The sequence below is a fragment of the Lepidochelys olivacea genome, assembly GCF_965140295.1.
Source record: "Lepidochelys olivacea isolate rLepOli2 genome assembly, chromosome: 12".
Lineage (NCBI taxonomy): Eukaryota > Metazoa > Chordata > Testudines > Cheloniidae > Lepidochelys > Lepidochelys olivacea.
In genome coordinates this window covers 41,786,552-41,804,206 of record NC_140422.1, presented here as the reverse complement: position 1 = coordinate 41,804,206, position 17,655 = coordinate 41,786,552, and positions in this window count along the sequence as shown.

The window sequence follows — 17,655 nt, the reverse complement described above, 5'->3', positions numbered from 1 at the left end:
AGAACTGCTCACCCTCTTACACTTGCATGCGCCAGTCCTAGCTGCTAATGGGGAAAGGAGAGGGGGAGGCTGGGTGGCTCAGTAAGCAGGCATTCACCTTTCATCTCTGCAATGTGAATGCTGGGTCAGACCAGCATCTTTAGTGAAATGAATTGTTTGGTTTAGTGAAAAAAGTAACAACTCTCAGCCTTGTGCATCTTGCCACAACTGTTTCTAGTTCTATCCAGTTGGGAGAAAAAGCAAAGCCCAATATATTGGTAGCATGACACAAATAACTAATGATAATAATTTCTTTGCTTTAGAGAAACGAAGAACTTCAAGTGCTCGTCTGTTAATATCCACGAGCATCAGATCTCTTAACCCAGGCTAGTCTGATCAAAGATATTTGCTAGAGAATGCAAAACTAATGCCTGATTTGAGCAAAAAGTAACAGCTCACACTCCCAACCCATCTGCATTACATATCTGGATGTGAATGTAAAATTTAAGTCAGAAGAGTTGTGAATTGTGTTTGAGGGGAATGAAGGTGATTAACACATTTGTAAGTGGTCAGATCATAAAGCCTAAACACAGAGAAAAAGCTGTGGGTTAGGTTCTCTGAATTCCTGCTGAACAGGGCATCTTTTCTTCCCTGCCTTCCTGATTCTGGCACTTGGCAAAGTCAAAGGACCAAACTGATATGTGGTATTCACAGGTGGAACATCCCTTATGGAGTCACACCCAAAAGAGCTAACTCTGGTAGAGTGGAAGCAGAAGAAGAAAAAGGGCATGCACACTTTGTGGATAAAGAAGTAACCTAAAATAGGAGGGGGAATCTCACAGCACCTTGAACTTGTATTTCTGAATAATTGTGTTCCATTGATGAGGGAGTGTGAACTGAATATTTGCTGAAAATTGAATTTGTCCCCTAGCTGGGGGTTTAGCAGCTTCTCATTGGTTGAGAGATTATATTCCAGTTCTCCAGGGACACCAGGTTGAGATCATATAAATCCTGTATTCTGGCAGCAGCCAAAAACTACTAATTTTTATATTAGTAACATCTCAACATGGAACTGGTTGGAAAAGCATCTGTTATCTCCTGATTAGGCACTCAGAAATATGGCTGACATATGGTCTTCTCACCTCTTCCTCTCTCTCTGAAACAATCACAGAAAGGGTTCAAAACCTCCAGCAAAAGAGTATGTCAGTCTTGGTGCCTTTAACAGCTTACTTGCTGGGACTCAGTGCACAAGCAGGTATTGGTATTCATGCCAATACAAGGAGCCGTTGCTTATTTTCCAAAGTAAATATGCATTTATGACATCTGACTGTACTGAACTTTGTCAGTGCCCTGTCAATGTAGTCAGATACTGTCCCTGGAGAAAAAGCCAAGAAATCAGCTTTGTGGGAAAACGTTCAGGACGTGGAGATTGGTAGAGTTCTCTTGTTTTTCATTGTAACAGCATCAGCTATGGAGCTCAATAGCCTCTCACCTTCCACTCTGGGTCAGCACGGAGTATGTTTGGAAATCGAGCAGCTACCCATTAATCCAAAGGGATCGGGACACAGTGGTGCTGTTTAATGACCAGTTCAACATGTTACTTCTCTGACAGACAGCTGGGTGGCTTTGAAAAATATGCCCATTGCCATTTGTAGCTAGAAGGGAAAAGGAATCTATTATTAATAGCAGAAAGAGAGGTGAAATCAGGGCAGGGAAATAACAGTAGCCATGATTAGTGTGGACATGCATCTACAACAGGACAAAAGGTAAAGTAATTCCAAGCCAGGGAATTCTATCCTTCACCTACCCTGTAGTGCCTGGATACTGCAGCCCATATGTTAGCTAATAACACTCATTAAGCAAAGGCAGGCATAACAGGGTGATGGGTTATGGATGAAATGTCATCATTTCTGGGAAGTATCCTGGAATTTGTGATTTATGGTCACCTTTGCTTTGATTCCAGTATTTATAGGAGTTTAATTCTCTTTTTTTTAATATGACGCTATCCAAATAAAAGGTGGAGGGTGTAGCCCATAGGGCTAGCCTGCTTGCTTGCTAATATATATTTTCTCATGGGTTTGATTGTTTTTTTTATTATAATAGATTTGCACTAGAGTATTTTTGGCAGTAACGCAAGGAACCTATGGGCCACATCCTGTATGTTGAGGTAAAACAGGTTAGCGTACATATGTTCAGGACTTTTAGCTGAGATAAGTGATGATGAGCTAAAGCATAAAGTTAGCATATATATGTTTATGACCTTTAGCATAGATAAGTGAGGATGAGTTAAAGCAAGTTAGACCTTTGGCATAGATAGATGGATACCTCAGTTCATGCCCTCTTTAAACTAAACAGGCACTCCACAAAGAACATGGAAACAACGGGTTAGTCCAGAAACAACAGATGTGAGAATGAGCTAATCGTCATTAATATGTATGAACATGCCAGCCTATAAATTAAGGATACCCTGATATTTTGTGGATGAGGAACTCCTTGCAAACTCTGTGTAGCCCGATTCTGGGACCTTGTTATTTTCTGATTAGAGTAATTGGCAAGCCTATAACCCATATTATATAAACAATAATATTAATCCCCTAAAATCAGGCAACTGGGGAAGAGGTAGTAAGAAATGATGAGTGGAAATTCCATTGATAACATGCTTGGGGAAGGAAGTCCCTTCAGATCTGACATCCTTCTGAACCCTGAGTGAATTCTGCAACTCCCAGCATCTATCCATAGCATCCTCTAGAGCATCCACACATTTGCCCATACTTTTCATATTATTAGGGACTCACAGTGTTAGGATAACTACTTCATGACAATCCTTTTGAAAAATCCTCATTGCCTATGTACAGTAGCCATCTTTAAACTTTAGTATCTACAGCTTTGTACAGCCTGATATGGAACCAGCTGGATCATATTACAGGCAAAACACCTACAACATTTCATTATAAAAAATACATCTAAAGAAACATGGAAAGGCATAATAATTCTCATACCTCCACCTTCCCAGTCAAGCAGAAACTTTGTATGACAAATTTATCTAAGAACGAACTGTTATTATGAACATCTCAGAAAAAAAGTTCAAGGAGAAAGAGCTCATAGACTGCACCATAATGATCCTGAGATAAACACTACATGGAAAATTAGCTTCAACAGGAGTTGTTACTCAACCTCCATGCTGCACAGCAAACAATATATCTCGGATTTGCATGATATATGCTAGATATCATTGTATATTCACAGTATTCTGATAGATGGTCAGACTTTCAATGCCCAAAGTTGAAAGTTTTGGGTAATTCTATCTAAATAAGAATTTAGCCAAGAGACCAAACACCACATCATTTATTATATTCCATGATTTTAAAAAAATATAAACAAGCAAACATGAATACCTAAAACAACAGTTGTAATATAAACCAAGAAAGCCAAGAAATTCTAAGGTAAGGCTGCCACAGCCCAAACTCCCACCAAATAATGGTTTTCATTGCAAGGCAGACAAACTACTAGTACAAAGAGTGTGTATGTTTGCTTGTGTGTCAACATGTGAGCATGTGTGTCACCCACACAAATGGGATTATTTCATCCACAATAAATTTGCATCCACCGATGGGGCAGAAAATGAAAGTTGATGTGCACAGCAATTTACACACATGTAACATGACAAGGCCCCTGTCCTGAGGATCTGATAACCTAAATAAGACAAATAAGACTCAAAGAATAAGAGTGTTGGGTTGGAGAGGAGATGAAGGATAAAAGGTTGGAAGCTGGTCTCTGGGGAGCCTTATTTAGGGCCTGTTTAGACAGCAACTTTTAAAGCACTGTTCTAACACAACAGACCCCTTCCAACCAAGACCGTGGAAAGATTTTGTAACAGGTTCGAAGCACGTTTTAGTCCTGTCTGTCCAGGCAAGTCCAAACAGTGATAACATATTCAAGGGAACGCCATTCCTCTAACAGGGATCTTCACATGAAGTAGATCCATTAATTAATGTTTTTCAGTTTCTTCAGTTTGCCCTGTTATTTATTTATATTTTATTTTAAAATTACATGTATAGAGCATTAGGCTTCACTTGAAATTCTCTAGTTTTGTTGTGTTGTGTCACAGTTTTATGTTCTTTAAAAATGTAATACACTAATCAATTACTTTGATTGGTTTGGTACAGTGTAGGTAAGTCAGCCCACTAAACATTTATTAGTGGAGCAGAAATCTGGCTTAATAAACAAAAGGGGGAGACAAGTAACACTCATTCTTCTGACCAAGATCCTTTTAAGAGCTACAGAAAATCTTGCTGACTTCTCAATTACATTAAAAGCCTGTGAGATGAAGGCAAGGTAGTGTGATCTGTTGGACTGAGCAAGTGTTTGGGAGCCAAGCGCTCCTGAATTCTAATCCTGCTGTTATTGCCAACTCCCTTCATTGCCTCCGAAGAGTCATTTAATATCTCCATGTCTCAGTTTCCTGATTCGTAAAATGGAGCTACTACTACTGACCTCATGGGGCATATGGGATTAATTTGTGAATAGCTGTAAGCATTTTATAAGTAAAGGTATTTTATTATGAAGACAATTGGGAGCAAGATAGGATTGGGCTGCGGTTTTATTATTTGTATTATTTAGACCATGGTAGCACTCAAAGTGTGCTAGGCATTTTTCAAACACAAAGGAAGATACAATCCCTTCCTTGAGAACAAATAGTTTACAAAGAGAAAGATGAGAAGAAGGGGAAAGGGATACAACATAGAAAGGTATCAGCAAGCCACAGATTATTGTTTTAATTAAAATATACTAAATTCCCCCCTCCATCCTCTCACCACAAGTCAGACTACTTATCTTTCCCATCCCTACTCCAGTTCCCAGCTTCATTCCAGTGTCCTTATGCCTCTCCCTTCCATCATCCAGCTCTCTCCCTCCACATAAAGGAGCAGTTCACTCATCAGATAAATAAATGAAATACACAAGCAGAGGACAGTAATCTTCCTTAGTAACAATGTGGGTAGGACAAAAGACCTTACAGTCTGCGCATCAGACTGCTCCAGCTCAAACACAACTCACTAACCTCCCAAAAGAACAATGAAAGTCACTGGTGCTCTGCTGGCAGCACCCTTGAACTCAGGGAGCTTTTGTGACTCACAATGGCAAAGTAAGGAAGTGGACATTGTAGAAAAAATATCAATATTTTATTCCTGATTAGGAAACTAACCGGTAATCAGACTCTCACAGCCCATCCTTAGCACAAGAGAGATCGTCCTGCTCACTCTCACAGATATGTAGTCTTCTTGCATACACATGCAAACACCATATCACATTCCACCCCATAAGTATGCACAACTGCACAGACACACACAGTATCAAACACACCCTTCTTTTCCCAGATGATGCAGGCCTGTCCTCAAGTGGACCTTCAAATCTCCTGAGCGAGATAAATAAAAGTGCTCTTTTATTAATGATAGGAGAGTGAGACAAAAGTGCCATGCTGGTCTAATTCCTTCAAGAGTTTTACTGGGGGTAAGAGCTTTCTTTCTTTCTTTGTCTCTTGCTGTCTTTTTAAATCCTTTCTATTGGCTTGCCCGGCAACCTTATGGAAACTTCTCTCAAGTGCAGCCTATTGAGTTCGGCACTCAAATTGCTCCCAGAGCTTACTGGATATTCCTTCAGATGTCTAACAAGCGTCGAACACAACTGAGGTTTACAGAGACACAGAAATCAATACTGCGGCTTCCGCCAGTCACGCTGAGGAATTAGTCATCCCAAGGAAAAGCACAGACAGTTGAATAACAGAATCATGACTTCGAATAACCTAAGAGGTTTATGAAGGTAGAAAGCAGTCTATGGCCTTGATAACCTCAAGTTAGCTTGGAAAAAAGGAGATTGAGAAAACATTCACTTAGCTTCCTCCTCTTTGATATCAATGAGGGCAAGTGCTAGACCTCCAGGGGTCAACAACAGCTGTCTCAGGAGGCCCTGTGAAGTGTAATGAGCAGAGTGACCATTTGGATTCTATGCTGTCACAATGAAGAATGAGGTTGTCCATGTCCTCCAGACTTCTAGCATGTTCTATGGCTTCATGCCACAGGTGTAAGTTACATGACATATTCCAGCTCTGAAACCTGAAAAGGGATAATTTCTACAATCATAGTTACTATAAAAGGCCAGATACACAGGGGAAAAACTGAATCATTGGACTCCTAATTGTATTTGTAACAATGTGGGAAGAGAAGGAGAGGAAGAGAGATGGCTGCTAGCCTCTTGCCATTAAGATGGGGCCTCCTTGGACGAAACGGAACCCAAAAATCTCCAGTGAAGAAAGAGAAATACTGGAATCTTAATTACTGCTACCAAGTACCTTTTCTTCTGAAATATCCCAAATCTTTTGATCTTCAGGGCATGCTGCAAAGACCATCTGTTTGGAAGGTCTGAGGGTATGGCTAAGACGGGGTGTTAGGATGGAATATATTTTGTTGTTTGAATTACTGTCTGGTTAACATCATTTAATTTCTGTTGTTGTGGGAGTGGATTTGCCTCTTGCTGACCATTACTCTTTGTCAGGCTCGTTTACGGATAAGGAATCTTCTTTGTATTTAAATTGCAACGATTAAATAAAATAATGACCAGGAGTGGGGAGGCTGTCATATATTTAGATTGTTTGAGAGAAAAACAGGTGTGCACCTTTTTCCCTAATGACAATTAACATCTTTAATGTCTCTAAAGTTTAAAATTCAGCATAAGGAGTTAGGAATATTGTGAAGTCAGAATGTCTTCCTGAGCAAGGGCATTCTCAATCCCATCCCCAAGCCTCTACACAACAACAAAGTCACACAGTTTGCTTCACTGCTCGGGAAACAACATTGATTGTCAATGGAACTTGCAATTAAATTCTTTGAATGCAAATGAATTGCCTAGAGTCAACACTCACCCATGGTGAGGAAAAAGCTCCAAGATAGATGACATTGCAGAAAACAGTGGGATGGTAGACTCAAACAACAGATAGAAACTCCCAGGTAGCCTTTGGTTTAAGTGGTCACAGGCCTCCAGGAGCGACTATTCTAATTTGTTTCAGAGTAGCAGCCGTGTTAGTCTGTATTTGCAAAAAGAAAAGGAGGACTTGTGGCACCTTAGAGACTAACCAAAGCTTATGCTCTAATAAATTGGTTAGTCTCTAAGGTGCCACAAGTCCTCCTTTTCTTTATTCTAATTTGTAGTCTTCTTATTTTTTAAAGTGAATTTACAAAAAGTGAAAGATTCCATGATGACACTCATGATGACTGAATTTCTTAGTTTATCCACAGAACAGGTATAGAATGGTAGGACTATGCAAGCTGCCCATACACATCATCCCCTGCAATGTGTCCCCATCTCTGACATGCACCCCTAGATGGTTTCAGTATCCATGTCTATTCATAGGGCCCTTCATTTTCAGTTTTTATTTTATTTAATTTTTACTAGGAATTTATCTGTGTTTATTACCACAACAACAAAAACAGGTGAAAATCATTGCAACAAACTATTAATAATTTCTCTGGATAAATATCATGATTTATTCTGGTGGATGGAAAGGCAGGGGAAAAAGTATTCAGTAGATTAAGGCTTTGAATTGCATTCATCAGTGTGGTTTGTGCAGATCTGAAACAGAACTCAAAACACAATGCCACCTCTGAATTTAAGAAAACAATATACCTCCAATCCCCAAATAAAACTTTTCATTTGAATAAACAGTTTACTATTAGCTTATAGAACTATTAGCTTGTAAATAATTACATTTAATAATTGGGCCACACCATCTGCAGCACATACACTGAACTTCATCCTTTTCTCCTGTTTTGTTTATTAACTTTCCAATACTTCCTTGTGTTCTGAAACGTATTCTGATACAGATTTTTGGTTTCTTCCCACTTCAGTGTGTCAAATCTTTAACCTGTTATCTGCTAACAGTTTGAAATGTGTATGTGGTGGGCATGAGATTCATCAGCATGTTCAGAGGTGCATGCACTTCAGAGCTTGCATGCATGTTTATTGTGTGTATCTTCTAGACTAATACATAGCCTTACTTCAACTGGCAGCTTTGCATATACACACAGACTAATATATTATCATAATACATTCATCTCATGCAATGGATTGTATTTTCCTACTAAAACAAGTTATTTTTATATATTTGAATGATACAAAAGTAGGGTGAAAATCAGAAAAAAATGACTAAAACTTTTTGTAAAACCTGGGAATTTTTCAGTAAAAATAGGTTTACAATGAAAACAAAGGGGCTTACCTATTCAGTATTGTCCTCTCTCCTGACACATCCAGTCAATAAGAGCCATCTGTGGTGGTGGTTTCTGAGGTGAACACCTATGGTACTCTATGGGGTTCTCTACTACTCTCTAGGAGCTGCTCTGAGAGCCTACCTTCAAATTTCATTTCACATAGGTCATCGAACATCATTAGATGGTAAATGTGTATTCGCTACCAGCATACATGGGATTCAAGTCAGTGGCTTAGAAGAGAGAGGCCCTGTATCCCATTGCTCAGTCACCTATGACCTTTAAGAGATGAGTTCTGAGCTTCATCTCAGACCTTCCCAATTGCTTTAGCCCTAGTTTAGGAAAATCCAACAGATTTCTATCTAACCCTTCTTAGTGGAGACTTGGAACACCGGCCTGTAGACAAGGTGGAAGCCATGCCAGAACTACAGCTGCCCATCAATACAACTGACACCTAAGGAAAGAGTTCAGGCCTTCGCTCATATGATATCAGCCTTCTGCTACTGAGGTTATGTTGAAATTTTACACCAGTTAACTGTACTATGGATCCAAGTGAACCTGCCACTTACCCTGATCCTCTGTTGCAGAAGCTGTCCTGAAGCCCTGCCTCAATGGGCTGTCACCCAGTCACCCCATGGGCACCACATTTATAAGGCTGGTTAACCCTGATGCTTGGTGGAATAACAGTTTTAATCTCACTGATGACAAGCTTATTAAATACCTGCTAAAGCCTGCAGGGTTTCTAAGTAAAAGTCTCTTCTCTTCCCTATTTTAGACAATAGGGAGGTCAAATTGGTCAGGTTAGGTCTTAGCACATTATTCTGTGCTGAGATCAGTGTGTGTGTGTGTGTGTGTGTTTCCCCCTGCCCTCCAGCCTGGTGAGTATAGCTTTCCCTCACAAGATCATCAATCTGTCCCTATCCCCATCCCCAACTGGCATTTTCCCCTACATTAACCTCAGATATGAGCACATGCTCTAGCCCCCAGTGTTTCTGCTCCCAGGACTCTCCCTGCCCCCTCCCCCCAGCACTCCTTATCTAAGGCAGCATGTCACTGCAATTTTATGGTCAACATTACCGGCTAAAGTCCTCCTTTGAACCAATCAAACTGAACTGAATACGTCAGAGAGAAACCAGGCTTTCAGCAAGAAGCTTGCTTCCTGCATTGTGCTGCCTGACCCCCTCCACCAGCAGCCATCATAAATCTGCCTTACCTGATGGGAGATGGGCTTTTTAGGATCTCTCAGGGTGCTTTGAGGTAGCACTTCTATGAACTCTGTCCACAATAAATAACACTACCTGCAATATGTCTTTGGGAACGTGTCAGCAGCTGCTGTCCTGCCATGAATTTTTATTCTTTTGCCGTCTGGAAGATAGATTCCAGATACAGCATTTCCCCGCACTTAGTGTCAGATCTCTTTACCCCTTTGCCCCGGCAGAATGACAGGGACCACAAATAAAATAAAATAATAAAAAAGCAGCATAGAAAAAATGGCCTGAGAGTAGAGGGAAAGCACTGAACTCACCTCTTCCTGCAGCTGAGCAGCTTCAGAGATGATGGCATTGACTGCATGACAGGAACAAGGTTGGATGGGAAGAAGGTATTTTTTGTATCATACAGAATGAAGATTTTCTCAAGAGGCTTCTACAGAAAAGGATCTGAAGAGAAACCTGATAGAGAAAGAGGAATATACACACACTTTCAGGAAAACACAGAAAGAGGCATTCAAATGCCATCATCACAACTTCGTGAACTGTTGTGCCAGTGACGTGGAAAGCATAACACTGCTCCAACTGAAGGCTGTCTTGGTGAGATAAGAGCCTATGCCAACAGAGATGGAGAACATAATACAGTCTCATTGGTCTAAAAATTGAAGATTAGCAAAGAACTGAAATGAGCAGGAAGGGGATGAAGTGAAGTATATGAAATCAATTTACAATGGGAGGTCCACTCTCTCTAGCAGAAATTAACTGTCCTGAGACTTTTGTAATCCACTCAAACTAACTCATACCTCTTTAATGTATAGTAGTCAGCACATATAGTAAATGGGGATATCATTGGTGGGACTAAAGAACAGGTTCTCAGCTCCTTTTACTCTTTTACAAGTAGGTGAGATATTACCAGTTGTAGCAGTATACCCAGTTTGGAATATGAGAAATACCTGCTCAAACAGCAATAACTTACCTATCCATAAAAACTGCACCCACTGTGGTCCAGCTCTTGTGGTACAAGATTTAAAATGGCAATTCCAGCTAAATAGGACATCATAATGTACCTGGAATTTCTCATCCTGTCTATTCCTTTTTTTCAGCCCAGTGACTTATATAAAGATAAAATACTGCCCAGCCTGCTTTCCCCCACTGAATGTTGCCTGAAGGGTTATTTGAGAGTAGCATCTCACCTTATTTCAAAGGATCATTTTTTCTTCTTCTTTTTCCTTTATGAAAGTACCAGGATTCACATTCCCAGCATCTCAGCTGTGTTGGGATCCACACTTTAATGTCAAGATTCACACCCCCAGCCTTGAAATGTAGTAGGATCCACACATCAGTGTTCTAGCACAAGGATTCACAAGGCAGTCATCAAGCATTTTGTAATGTATCAATGACCCAACGCCAGGTCTGTTCCCTTAGCTTCTGAGCGCAGTATAATCAGCTCACCAACACACCTATACCTGAATTCACATGATAAAGCACTACTGTTGTGGTTAGAATATGATTATATGGCAACCTTAGCTAAACCACCTTGCCTGACCCCTCTCTTTTTATAAGTGCACTTTCAACAGGTGAACTGAGCCCTCACTAAATACACACTGCTGAACAGCAGGGGGCCTGGAACATCCCGCCCCAAACCTCTCTTACCCCAGAGACTTCAAAAGCTGCTTTTGCCACACAGCAGAGTTAAAGTGTAGATGATTTACAAGGTCGTTGACAAATGCAAGTATTGATCGGGTATTAAAGTGTCTTGTGATTAATATAGCCTTCGAAGTAATTAGTGCAGAAGATCTCATATCTCAACACGTTTAAATAATGTATCTGAGAACACACAGGGCCCCTGTCAATCATGCTGACTGAGGCCAAACATTATATCACCTGACAACTAATTTGGAAATTGGGCTTCCTGCCTGCTGCATATCTTTCAAAAACAGGAACTCTCTCCTAATTGCCTGGGGTGACCTATATTTAGAGTCTTGCAATTCGTGTGTGTGTAAAAAAGAGGCTGCAATTCTGACAATGGCCGTGAATCCCAGGAGGAAAACTAGAGGCACTGAAGAGAGTTGGCAAAGGACTCCTTAGACATTACATGCAAACAACCTGCACTCCATCAAAATGGCCTGAATGGTGGCATCTGCTGCATTCTGTTCCCATATCTGATTGAGCCATGCGATCCACGACCCACCCCTCAATAGGAGCCTAACCTTTTCATGCAATGTCCTAGCTTTGTTAAAACTGCTCATCTTGGAAACAGTATTTTCTTAATGATAAAGAAAGGCACAAGCTGAGCTGGAAGCAATATCTCCAGAGTCCCCCATACATTAAATTGGGGGAGGGGCTGTTTGAAGTTAACACCAGCTGAAATAATTTCAGAGTCTGACTTTAACAGGCTGGTGCTCACTCCATCTAGCAGTATCCCAGCCGTTAAAGGCAGTACAGATTGGTCTAATGGGAGGACGATTTTGGATACCTCCTAATTTATTCAGATTTGCAATTATTCTGATCTTCACCAGCCCACCTCACTTCTGCAACTTGTGTTACATGAAGTCTCAGAAAATGGCAAGCCCCTTTCTCTCTCCAGTTGCACAGTGTCAGTTATGCCTTCCTTGGACCCTCTTGCTCCCATAATCCCAGCAAGAACAATTTAAACTCAGGAGAGTTGTTCAAATGCCATAATCCCTATGGCTTGGAAGTTCTTAGTTTGAATATTTCTCAAAGGGCAGACTCTCTGTTCCAGTTTTCCCAGAAAACCAGAGTAACAAATTATGTTTCCTTCAAGATGGAAGGACAACAATCTCAATGTTGAAATCATAGCAACTGGAGATGGCAAAGGTCTATTTGCTCATTAGGTCCATGGCCTTTCAATGTATGATTGTTCTCTCCAGTGTATTCTCCAATATTTTGTCTAGTCATTTTAAATTACTCAGAAATAAAGTTTCTACCTTGTCCCTTGTGAGACTATTCTACATCCTAATAGACCTAAATGTTAGGAAATGTTTGGCCTAAATTTTCATTGGCCCAATTTCATATTCAAGCTTAGCTATCCAGCCTTGGACCATCTTAAATAATTCCTCTACTCTTTGGCAAACCTCTATTCAGGGATGACAGCATTAGAGAATGAAAACAAAAATATTAAAGAAAAAGGAGACTAGAAATGGAGCACAAGGTTTAATCTTAAAAACAAGCCGCCCTGAAAGATAAAAACATTTCTGTGGAAAATCTTTCAGAACAAAGAGTAAAATAAAAAGTAGAATTAGTGGCGAGAGAGAAAGGAGAAGTATATAAAAAATACACAGATATGGAAACCATCAGGGAAGAGGTCACAGAAAGAAGATGCAATACCAATACTAAAAATGATCCTTTGCTATGTACAGCAACCTACTGCTGAAGAAGACTGCATTGTGGAAGGCAATGGCTCACCTTATTTCCTATTTTCAGGATATATTTATTTATGAGATCACTTTAGTTCCATATTCTGTCCTTGTACACTGAGGCAGCAAGACTGGATTTTAATTTTTTGGGGAGTGTGTTACCAATGAATTAGGAGACAGGAGGTTTGTAGGAACATTCATGTGGGCTCACTCTGTTCCTCCGCTCCTGAGGTATTGGCCCAGTGAAATTAAAGAAGCTGTTTATTATCAAGCACATGTTCTTCAGACATACTAGCATCTACTTGCCTTCCACAGTGGGAATTTCACACTCCATAGGACATGGGAAATGATGGGATATGGTAGAAAATCCTGGGAATTTCCTGTTCTTTTCTTATATGCTCTGACACAAACAAGGTTGAGAATAAAGAAGTGAATGTTTCCAATAGGTTCTACTGTACTAAAGAAGAAAGGGCTGAGAAAGGCAAAATTCTCTCAAATACTCAATCCACTGGAAAGAGCTTGGTTAGTAGCTCCTTCCCAAACCCTTGCAATGGAATTATGACCCCCCCAGTGTCTGCTGCAGAACAGGAATTTGCGGAAGGAACAGTCATTTCTGTGGCAGAGAGATATCTCAAACTGAAAGAAAATTCATGAGTACAGAAGAAACGTACCATTTATAGGAACGTCTACGGATTCTTTGAGCTTAGGCAAACCAGAGCTCATGAACATCTAAGTGTGAAGCTGTAAAAGAGTCCTCAGTGACTCAGATGGTCTAGTGGTTAGCATCTTTAGTGCCACCTTCCTGTCGGTAGGTCTTGCAGTCCAGGCCCTCTTTTACTCAGAAGTGCAGTGAGGTGGGCAGGAGGTTTATGTTTCTCCTGTAGTAGGGGACAGTTAGTAGGGGAGCCCAGGCCTGCCCACTGTGACCCAGGGCCCTAGGAGGATCAACAGTGTCTGGCCCCCAAAGGTGCCCTCCAAGTTACCCTCCCTGGGCCACTTCCTACCATCTGCTTTTCTCCATCAGCCTCCAGTCCTATCTAAGGTGAAAAGAAAAAAGAAAAGGCAACCAAACCATTAGCCCCAACCAGGCTCAGTATATGGTCTTATTCCCTCGGGAAGGCTTCTGCAGCATCCTACCCAGGAGCCCTCAGGATAGTCTGTCCTCCTCCCCAGTCTTACCCCCTTCCGAGCTGAGTCGCTCCCTTTTCAACCCTTTCACTAGTTGAAGCATGCTCTGCACGGCTGGAGGAGCAGGGTACCTGGGCCCACTACTGTCCTTTAACCCCTTTAGGCCTAGTGTGGGGTTTGTACACCCCATCACAGAAGCCTACACAGTGTACAGCTGCCATTGTATAGCTACTTTCATTCATAGAGAATTACTGGAGCCAAACAGAGCCCAGTGTTTAAACCTGAGAGTACAAATTGCGATAACCAGTAGAAAATTTGCATTGATTTTTTAAAAAATGAGACATCAGGAATTTTTGTTTGTGATTTTTTCCCCTCCTTCATCCCCTCCCCCCATTTTCAGTCAACCCCTTTTGGTAGTTACACTGTATAGGAGCACCAAAATATCAGTTTGAGCATGCAAACACCACAGAACTAAGCAAGTACCTTCCATACCCAAGCTTGAAAACTGGACCCAAGGCACGATTCACATGGCGCAATTTTAGATTCACTGGATGTTTGAAAGGCAGATTTGTGTGTTTGGCAAAGAGGAGCATTCTGTGCTCAAGAGAAACAGAGATGAGACTCTCTTAAAAGGAAATTGCCGATTGTTTTGTGGGGAGATAATCACTTCAGGATTACTAAATGCTTGTCTGTGCAGGGAAATAAGGAGCCCCCTTGCTTGCCTGTGCCGGCTTCCTCCATGGTGGAGGGTGAGAAGCAGCTTCAGCAGAGCTGTTACCGTCCCTCCTGCATACATAAGAGAGGTTTGGGCAGGCAAAGGCAGGGAGAGGGTGGAGCTTTGGCTCCAGCCCCCTCCCTCCATTATGCCAAGCAGCATAACTGTGCTGTCATGCCAGGGAACTTTGGTACAGGATATGATCTTCCCTTCTCCCACCTGCCCCCCCAAGAAGGAAGAGGAAACCAGGAGGCAGACTGTGACTTTCTGATTCAAAATGTGCTTCTTGAGCTGCATCCATACATGGGGCTTCTGGAAAAGTCACAATTCTGCCTACATTTCTAAAATACACATTGTCAGTCTGGATCCTGAAATAGTTCTGCACTTGGAAATCCTGTTTAAGATGATGTGTTTAATGTCTGGAAAACTGGGTCCTACCTTCAGTTTAACAAAAGAAAAGTGTCATGGGATGACTAAACTACCCCCTTTTTACAATTTACATTTAAGTGGTTACGGAGACAAAACATGTAGAGTTTAATCTCTCTGCTGCTCAATAAAATTAAAATAGTTCTTAAGATGCACAAATAACAATAGAAAAATACTGATTTGACAATTTTTCTGACTGAATTGGTTGCTGGTGAAAGAAATCCCGATTTCAGGGTAGTGTTCAGTATAGCTGTACTTTAAAAAGAAGCTGGGAATATTCAACTGCATTCAGTGTTAATCTCATTTTCCTTCCTCTTGCACCTGCTAATGTTACCTAACAGACTCATAAGACTTTCTTCCCCTCCCCCTTCCAAGTTTATTTATTGTGGCTATTTTACCAGCTATTGGCTCAACACACTCCACTCAAATATTCATCATTTAGTTCTCTGGGTAAATCGTATTTAATCAGCACAGGAGAGAAAATAGCATAATTATACATGCCGGATGCCATTACACTCAGAAGAAATTAAACCTTGTCTTAAGCCGTCCAGTGGTGCCTCTGATGAAAACAAGCAGATTGCATTACCAGTGGGGTTACTGAGAGGTTAGTGGCTATACAAAGCCAAATGCACCTTGTAGGATCTCTGACCCTGATGAGTAGTTGGGCGGGGGTGTGTGTGGGGGGAATAAGGGGGGAAGGGAAGTGGGGGGGAAGAAGAGGGGGAGTGAGAAGAGAGAAAGAAAAACAAACACACACACACACACAGAGTATCAAAAACATCAAATGGCAGCCAGTAAATGAATCTTTCATTATTTTGAGAATGTGATAAATGATAGCATAACAAAGCAAGGGTAATATACAGAGATGTAACTGTTATAAATAACCGGTGTCCACAGCATCCAAGCCTCGAGTGCCAACAGACAGAATTCCAATTCCCAGCCTACTGTCTGAGTACAGTGGTTTTCAGTCAATTGACTCATGGTAACATAAGATATTGAAAGAGGAAAAATTGAGAGCCTGTGTCATGTTCCAGGCTGGGAATACCATTGATGTGTGGTTTTTTTACATCTTGAAACCAATATGCTGAGCTCCCATTTCTTAATCTACTTCCCTAACTCACATACCCCAAAAGACATAAGGAGAACTCCAAACCAAGTTAACCTAATTAGGGCCTGGTTCAGCACAGCATGTAGGTGCTTAACTTTAAACACAAGCTTATGTTTAATTAATTTCAGTGTGATTTAAGCATGTGCTGAAGTGTTTTGCTGAATCAGGGCCTTGATGTTTATTTACAATAATTAAAAACATATTAATATGTTTATAATTGACATATTTTGAGTGTCTATATATCTCCCATCCCCCAGACATTGCTTACCTTGCAAGATGGTAAACTCTTTGGGGAGGAACTTTGTCTTCTTGTTGGTTTATTTGTTCAGTACCTAGTACAGTGTGAACACTATTGGAATACCAATAAAAACAACAACAAAGAATGGAAGATGGACAGACATACAAATCACCAGCATGGGAGCAGCACCAGCCCATTCTTCTGCCAATTACAACATTTCTATTTGATGTTTCAGTTTCTTGTATGTAAATGTTTCCATTTTAGTAATATTAACAGAGAAATTAATTTACTGATCAATAAGGTACTAACAAAGAACAAAGAAATTATTGAAGGAAAAGTCACAGCTGAAAATAGACAGTCTAAGTCACCCAAGGGAAGGGGTGGCATAGTTTTCTGTCAGTTCATATCAAACCACTCGAAACTTGGCATTACTTTTGTATTTAAAATATCCAGATTAACCTAGGCTCGATGGCATATCACAGCAAGAGCAACCGTTCATCCGGGGACGCTACTGTTTCACCAGAACTTGCTGCTTGGCACAAATGCTCACTGAGCACTGCAACTCTTATCTTCAGTAAAATCCACAACCACCAGACAGGCAGTATGTTGTATTTTATTTATTATTTTTTCTGCTAATAATACTTCTGAGGTTTGGATAAGTAACTAAGAGGAAGGAGAGCTCCTTCTAGTCCATCCTGCTGCCGACAATTAAGAAACCTCAAAGTAATTTTTGAAAATGTCAGTATCTCATTTAGCAAAAGGATAAATAATGAATGAAGCATAATCACTGTCCTGTGCTGGTGGTACAGCTTCGCGGTGTCATTAGTAAACTAACGGTATAATATCTTCGTGTCACAGTTTAATTATATCTTGTAATTAGTTTCAGCAATGGATTGCACAGAGTCAGGCCCCCTGAGCTAAACAAAAGGTAATAGAACTTTGATAGCCCCTGCATAAATCAATTATGAAAGTGTCCTGCATTATTTGAGGCTTGTTTGCTGTAATTTTATGCACAAAGAAGAACTGATCTCTGCTGCCTGTGGTGGGCGAGTCACCTTACCAAATGCTTGCATGTACGAGCACATGTACTGTACGAACACAAGCCCAACCTGTCCTTTACGTCTGTCAGTGCACGTTCAGCTGTGACTGTCAAGAATGGTTGGTGTGTATGGGGTGAATGGTGGATGGGGCAGCGTGAATAACGATGTTCATGCCCTCATG